We start from the raw sequence: 8,521 nt of genomic DNA on the forward strand, positions 1-8,521 counted from the left end.
CTTGCATGCTCTACCAACTGAGCTACACGAGACATTAAACAATTAGTCATTAAACAATGAGAAACGGTGTATCATTAACAAAGAAATCAGCCATTTAGACACATTAAAACAGTAGCAAGTGCCTTTCCACAGAGTTTTCATTACATTGGAGCATCTCTACATCTCTGTTGTGTGTTTTGTCTCACTGCCCTCTGGAGCCCGGCAGATCACACAGCAGCACCCGCACTCACAGATGGTGGCGCAGCAGATTCACCTCGCGCGACACAATACTACGCCACAGTGTACACCTGGAACATGTTCTGCAGGCCACAACGAAGTGGAACTGGACCGTTCAGGTAGAAATATGTTATGTAGAACAAACATGCCTCTGACAAGTGGAATAGGGATTCATGTCATTTCTATCTAAAATGTTCCACAATGTTTGCCTTTTGAACATGGCTCTGCTGCACTGAAGAATGTCTTCAGGTTCATGACCATGTGGGGCATCATGTTTGATGTGACTTTCAGTCCTGTGGTGAGGACAGCATGAGCCTTTTCACACCAAACTACAAATCCCACAATGCCCTGTGTTGCCAATGTGTCTGTTCACAGTGTCCAGTGCTAACCCAATGCAGTCATCTCTGAGTTTTCATTACATTTTTACAAGTCATCTCTGTAGATTCGCTTTATGGTAGATGTGAAACAAACCACAAAAAAAAGCAGATTGTGACATTGAGACATTAAGCTAGACTAGTCTCAGTGCCTCTGCCCTAGGCCTTGCTGCATGACTCAGTGAGCTTTGGAGATCCCCATCAGCCTCAGGTAAACCAACTAGAAAGACACATACACCGCGTGGAGAGATAAAGTGGGATATAAATAAAACATTTGAAGAAAACAGCAAAGAAAAAAATCCTCAACATCCCTGGGGTGTCTTCAAAGACAGAGACAGGGGAATTGTTCAGTTGGTCATAGCCGCGGGCATGTTGGTTCATCACTCTCTCTCGTTCTCCTCTATTGCTCTGCTCAGTCATTATTTTCTCTCGCTCCCTCCCTTGTGTTGTTGGTAAAGGCAGGGAGAGCCCAAGGGGTGATTGTGAAGCACATCCATGGTTTGATAAAGCCAGGAGAGGCAGGAGGAGTGTAGTGGGTTATATCACTGCAGATGCAGTACTTGGCAATTGAAAACAACATTGAAAGTAGTTGATATACCCCCAAATCTCTATCTAGCCCTTCCTGTAAGCTACATCAGTTAACTGTAGTATCTGCAAGTATAAGTAACTGCAAGAGTAGCTACCAGTGCACAGTGAAAGGGATAGATCTCAAATACAGATGCTTGCATTTTATTTTACACTAAATCTAAGGCAAAAGAGACAAGTCTATATGGATTCTGAGGTTTCATCAAACAACATCAACAATATAAAGATGACACTCATGCCAGTCCATCCTGTCCTTCCAGAACAATAAAGGGGTGTAACCAACCCAACACAAGGTGTGCATCCACAATGGCACCCTATTCCCCTAGCCCAAGAGTGCCATTTCAGATGCATCCCTTGTGTCGTCTTACTAACATCCCCTTAAGGCTCCCCATAGTGCACTACGTTTGACTAGAGCCCTATGTAAGGATAGGGTGCCATTTCAGATGCACAAAAGGTGGCAAGCCTACACAGGCCTAAATTGTGGTTTTAAAGTCCTAAAGCAAAGTGCATTGTCAATAAAGCAACAAATTTGGTTTTGTTAACAATTGCTCATCCTCTCTAAAGCAGCAGCAAATGACATCTACATTTTTCAAAATGTGAATTGTTTGGACATGCAACAGGCTATTGGCTAGTGATCCATTCCTTCATAATGAAAATCACAACTACAATATTTGTGGTATTATTCTTATTCTCGTTATATTGTAGTGTTATTACAGTATCATTTTTATTATGCATGCTTATATTATGAATATTAGGCGTTTTATTATTATAACAGTTTAGATTTGATCATAGGCCTATTTTTTACCTTGCACAAAGCACCATTTTCCCACCTAGGCCTATTGTAACTTCATAGCTACTTAAGGGGCTATTTTGCCATCGTACTAGCCTACTTTCCAAAAGATAATCACCACCGCAAATAGAGAAAAGTAATAACAAAACGTTTCCCTGGCAGCTATTGCACGCATAGGTTTACAACACATCAATGAATGTCAGCTCCTGTCCTATATCAAACTGAAAGAATGACTTGGATTCAGCTGATGTGAGAAAGTGAAATAAATAGTTTTCCCTATCTGTCCTCTCTATCATGTGGACGCGGTCCTGAAATAATTACAGTGCTCAGAAATGTACTTGTTTTTTATGTCACACATTCAACGTCCCGACACCATTTTGAGCAGCACGAACCTTTACCAACAGCCGAAATGTTACTGCATGAGTAGGAAAAATGTATAGCCGGGACAAGAGGTCGGCAGCAATTCCTTTGCACTCACTCTCGGTCCCTGTCATGTTTTATAATGCATCATTTAGATCCAAAGCCGTTGCAACCGCGATAAGGCTACATTGTTGCACACGTCAAGCCGCATTGCTACACACAAACACTATTGTCTTGTTTTCTTTGCCCTTGGATCTATGGCGTGCAACGTGTAGCCTAGTTTATCCATCTGTAATATTTTTAACCATGCATGACCATTACATGTTTTATATATGCATAGCAAATCTATATATTTACATTCTCAGGGCACATCTGTCTAAAATATTAGATCACGTTATAATATCAAACTCACCAAATGTCAAAGGGAATTTGTTATCGTGGAGCACCTTGCCTTTAATTATATGCCGAGTTCGGTGTTGTCACTCTTTTCCCTTGATCAGTGCTGGCAGTTTTCTCCAAGGTTTACTTCGGTGGGTTCTCTAAGTAGCGTTTTGGTAACGTCGACATCCACACAAAGTGGGGGGATGGGAATACTGAGAGAGAGCAAAGGAGAGGTATCCGAGTGGCAGTAAAACCACAGTTTCTAAACCCAGAGGCGCAACATCGCGATACTTCCGGGACCAAGCAGACCAGGCCGGTGTTTGGAGTTTGTTAAGTAATTTAGATAAGTTATTTTCAAACTGACAAGCTTTCGTCAAAAACAACTTTATATTGAAGGAGAGCCTTGATTTGACAGTCTGCATATGCGCAGTTCAGCGCGAAACGACCGTTAGAGCGGATGACTGTTTATGCGCATGATCTTAGCTTGCCAACGTCGTGTTCCATTTATTCCATTCCATTTAATTATCAGGTATAACTGAAAACCAGCAGGCTAAGACCTCGTAGGCTATCTATTGGAAAATCAATTTCTGTCTTCATATTGTACTGTCTTGGGCAAAACCTTGCAAACACAATGGGAGGAACTTTTTCTTATAGGTGAATGTCAAACAGGGACCAATTCAGAAGTGTCGCTACCAGAGGAGACTGGTGGGAGGAGCTATAGGTGGACGGGCTCATTGTAATGGCTGGAATGGAATGTAAGGGTATCAAACATATGGAAACAACATGTTTGACTCGGTTCCATTCATTCCATTCTATTTAATTATCAGGTAGAACTGAAAACTAGCCAGCTACGGACCTCGTCGGCTAAGAGTTGAATACCTTTGCTCTATAGAATGAGCATGACAATAGCAGGGAGGGTTTCCTTTAAGAAATATTGGAAATCAAATTGGAGATTTGTGCCAGATGACTTTGTAAAACATACTTGGCATTCCTGCCTTTTGAACTCTGTTGTGTTTTCACTATTGCCATGGCAATCATGAGTGATGGACATAATAGCACTATAATATGTTTTGTATGCGAATAACAAACAGTGGGAGTTCCACTTTTTTCTGATAGTTTGACTGAGTTTTATAGAATCAGACAAACATGACAAGTCAACAGAAAACCAAATTCTAACCTTTTCTTTTAAATATTTAACTAGGCAAGTCACCTCACGGCACAACGCCTCTCCCCTATTTGACCTAGATAGTTTGTGTATGTATTGATATGCAGGCTATGTGTGCCTTTAAAAAACAACTTTGATGTAGTTTTGTCCTTGAGCTGTTCTTGTCTGTTGATGTTCAATAGTATGTCATGTTTTATGTTTTGTGTGGACCCCAGGAAGAGTAGCTGCCGCTTTTGCAACAGCTAATGGGGATCCTAATAAAATACCCCAAAATACCAAACTCAACAAAAACTCAAAGGCCTCAGCCCCAGAAAGCTACCAGGAGGTTAAGTAAAGGGACAAAAACATGCAACGGAATTTAGGGCCAAGCTTTACAGTGGCAACTGAAGATAAACACACCAGACAAAGAATCTATTAAGTTACCTTAGCTAGTTTGATGTGAGGTGAGCTAGCAGCAGGTACAGTTGAAGTCAGACGTGTACATACACTTAGGTTGTAGTCATTAAAACTCGTTTTACAAACAGTCCACAGATTTCTTGTGAAGAAACTATAATTTTGGCAAATTAGTTAGGACATCTACTTTGTGCATGACACAAGTGATTTTTCCAACAATTGTTTGCAGACAGATTATTTCACATATAATTCACAGTATCACAATTCCAATTCCAAGTTTACATACACTAAGTTGACTGTATCTTTAAACAGCTTGGAAAATTCCAGAAAATTATGCAGTGGCTTTAGAAGCTTCTGGTAGGTTAATTGACATCATTTGAGTCAACTGGAGGTGTACCTATGGATGTATTTCAAGGCCTACATTCAAACTCAGTACCTTTTTGTTTGACATCATGGAAAAATCAAAAGAAATCAGCCAAGAACTCAGAAAAAAATTGTAGACCTCCACATTTCTGGTTCATCCTTGGGAGCTATTTCCAAATGCCTGAAGGTACCACGTTCATCCGTACAAACAATAGTACGCAAGTATAAACACCATGGGACCACGTAGCCGTCATACCGCTCAAGAAGGAGGCACGTTATGTCTCCTAGAGATGTACGTACTTTGGTGTGCGAAAAGTGCAAATCAATCCCAGAACAACAGCAAAGGACCTTGTGAAGATGCTGGAGGGAACAGGTACAAAAGTATCTATATCCGCTCAGCAAGGAAGAAGCCACTGTTCCAAAACCGCCATTAAAAAAAGCCAGATTATGGTTTGCAACTGCACATGTGGACAAAGATCATACTTTTTGGAGAAATGTCCTCTAGTCTTATGAAACAAAAATAGAACAGTTTGGCCATAATGACCATCGTTATGTTTGGAGGAAAAAGGGGGATGCTTGCAAGCCGAAGAACACCATCCCAACCGTGAAACACAGGGGTGGCAGCATCATGTTGTGGGGGTGCTTTGCTGCAGGAGGGGTTGGTGCACTTCACAAAATAGATGGCATCATGAAGAATGGAAAATTATGTGGATATATTGAAGCAACATCTCAAGACATCAGTCAGGAAGTTAAAGCTTGGTCGCAAATGGGTCTTCCAAATGGACAATGACCCCAAGCATACTTCCAAAGTTATGGCAAAATGGCTTAAGGACAACAAAGTCAAGGTATTAGAGTGGCCATCATAAAGCCCTGACCTCAATCCTACAGAAAATTTGTGGGCAGAACTGAGAAAGCATGTGCGAGCAAGGAGGCCTACAAACCTGACTCAGTTACACCAGCTCTGTCAGAAGGAATGGGCCAAAATTCACCCAACTTATTGTGGGAAGCTTGTTGAAGGCTACCCAAAACGATGATGATGAAAGAAATAAAAGCTGAAACAAATCATTCTCTCTTCTATTATTCTGAAATTTCACATTCTTAAAATAAAGTGGTGATCCTAACTGACCTAAAACGGGGAATTTTGTTACTAGGATTAAATGTCAGGAATTGTGAAACTGATCAACTAAGTGTTAATTTGTAGAGAGCACAGTCTTCTGAAATCTATTGACATTTGCAGACCCTGCAGTCTAATTCCGCTTTTATTACCACAAGTAATATGATAGGCCTGTGCAGTTTACAGAATGACTTGACTTGAGCACTCTTTCCTCGAAGCCATATAATTGATTGATGTCATAATAATGTCATAACAGGTGACAGCTGATAGTTATTTTACAAGTTGGCTGGTGTTTTACCAAACAAATTAGCTGAACCACACATTGGTTTTGTGTCATCATGATTGTTGAGATAATTGTCAAGACACTAGCTGTCATGAATGTTATTGACATATGATATGCGTTAGGTAGCCCCTTTTGACGGAGTGCTTTCCAAACAGCTAGAAGTCAGTGTTATTTCGGGCAGGCCAGTGGATTGGGTTAAAGAGGGTCTGTTATCTTAACAGGACAGGAAGTTGGTGGGCTGTGTCTAAAAACACTTACACTCTAAACATAGGGCTACTGTCACCAACATCTAGTACCATTGACCACTGATACAATATCCTACAGAACACACTAGTAGAGAAATGAATTTGGTGGGCTATGATGAATATTGAGGGACTGTCATGTTATGTAATTTAATGTCATGGAACTCAGTGGGTCACTGCTGACTTTGCTGACCATGATCTTCAATACAATAGCGTTGTGCTACTGATAGGGGTAGGAATAGGACCATCTAGTGGCCAGAGTGTACAGAGAGAAAAAATAGAGTCTAGTTCAAGGTCAAACCCTGAGACAGGGGCTTCAGTTTGGTTTGGCAGGGTATGCTGACATACCCTAGCTCAAGACCAAAAAATGTAAAAGTAGGCTATAAAAATGTAGACTAAAATCATTCCAATCTCAATTAAATCGCTCGGAGAGAAGCTGTCAGCCTGCGCCCCTTTCTCTCACTTTAAGAAAGCAGAGCGCAGAGACAATGCCAGACAGTTTGCTTTGCTGGTCAGGCATTTATTGCTTTGAATTTGAACTCAGCCAGCTGTTTTATGCACTGGTTACTTTCACATTGATGTTGGCATAGATGGCACATCCAATAGGCTAGGAGAAGGTAAGCTTCCCCTAAAGTACATTTTATTAAATGTACCAAAATTAGCTATATCATTTCAAAATTAGCTATATCATTCAAAATACTAGACCAGAGAGCATGATTTGGCCACAGAGAATCATAAGCTTTAGATTGTTTTAAGTGTACAATTTGGGCAGTGTGTGAAGCATATGGTCTACAAAATAGCTGATTGTTGAGTTGCAGCGGTAACTGAAAGGCAGTTAAATAGGCCAATTGCAATATTTTACAATACAATCGTAAGAAAAACAATGTTTAGAAAGCAAATGGCTATTGCTGAAAAGAGAAGACAAAGAAAATACTCTAATCTCTCCCCCAATTGACACCAGCATAGAGGGATTGAGTTACATTATTATCCTAAATTATGACTATGTGATCTACTCATCACATTAGGAATAATAGCCCATCTTAAATTAGTATAGTAATGCGATGATAGATGTATGCAATCATTTATTATAAAGATGCAATTTTATAGTGAAAAAATTGCTTCTCCGAACTTGAAACTCAAGTGCCTATGGATATTGGCATTTGAAGTCGACCTTGTTGTGACTTGATAGCTGTATTATGCATCTACACTGAACAAAAATATAAACGCAACATGTAAAGTGTTGGTCCCATGTTTCATCAGCTAAAATAAAATATCCCAGAAATGTTCCATACGGACAAAAAAGCTTATTTCTCCCAAATGTTGTGTACAAATGTATTTACATCCCAGGATGTCTTGCTCCCAGGCAGACTAAATAACTTTTTTGCCCGCTTTGAGGACAATACAGTGCCACTGACACGGCCTGCAACGAAAACATGCGGTCTCTCCTTCACTGCAGCCGAGGTGAGGTGAGTAAGACATTCAAACGTGTTAACCCTCGCAAGGCTGCAGGCCCAGACGGCATCCCCAGCCGCGCCCTCAGAGCATGCGCAGACCAGCTGGCCGGTGTGTTTACGGACATATTCAATCAATCCCTATACCAGTCTGCTGTTCCTACATGCTTCAAGAGGGCCACCATTGTTCCTGTTCCCAAGAAAGCTAAGATAACTGAGCTAAACGACTACCGCCCCGTAGCACTCACTTCCGTCATCATGAAGTGCTTTGAGAGACTAGTCAAGGACCATATCACCTCCACCCTACCTGATACCCTAGACCCACTCCAATTTGCTTACCGCCCAAATAGGTCCACAGACTATGCAATCTCAACCACACTGCACACTGCCCTAACCCACCTGGACAAGAGGAATACCTATGTGAGAATGCTGTTCATCGACTACAGCACAGCATTCAACACCATAGTACCCTCCAAGCTCGTCATCAAGCTCGAGACCCTGGGTCTCGACCCCGCTCTGTGCAACTGGGTACTGGACTTCCTGACGGGCCACCCCCAGGTGGTGAGGGTAGGCAACAACATCTCCTCCCCGCTGATCCTCAACACGGGGGCCCCACAAGGGTGCATTCTGAGCCCTCTCCTGTACTCCCTGTTCACCCACGACTGCGTGGCCACGCACGCCTCCAACTCAATCATCAAGTTTGCGGACGACACAACAGTGGTAGGCTTGATTACCAACAACGACGAGACGGCCTACAGGGAGGAGGTGAGTGTGGTGTGTGGTGTGTGGTGTCAGGAAAATAAC

At 41.7% G+C, this 8,521-nt stretch overlaps 1 protein-coding gene across 2 annotated transcripts in view; it reads right to left on the reverse strand.

The window, feature by feature from the left end:
* Window positions 1-3,290, reverse strand: part of LOC123998903 (protein FAM168A-like) — a 67,452-nt gene extending 64,162 nt beyond the window's left edge. For both annotated transcript variants that reach the window (XM_046304128.1, XM_046304127.1), the window contains exon 1: window positions 2,738-3,290. The gene's annotated coding sequence lies outside the window, so the exon portion shown is untranslated. The remainder of the gene's footprint in view (window positions 1-2,737) is intronic.
* Window positions 3,291-8,521: the final 5,231 nt, after the last annotated feature.

The sequence above is a fragment of the Oncorhynchus gorbuscha genome, linkage group LG16, assembly GCF_021184085.1.
Source record: "Oncorhynchus gorbuscha isolate QuinsamMale2020 ecotype Even-year linkage group LG16, OgorEven_v1.0, whole genome shotgun sequence".
Classification (NCBI taxonomy): domain Eukaryota; kingdom Metazoa; phylum Chordata; class Actinopteri; order Salmoniformes; family Salmonidae; genus Oncorhynchus; species Oncorhynchus gorbuscha.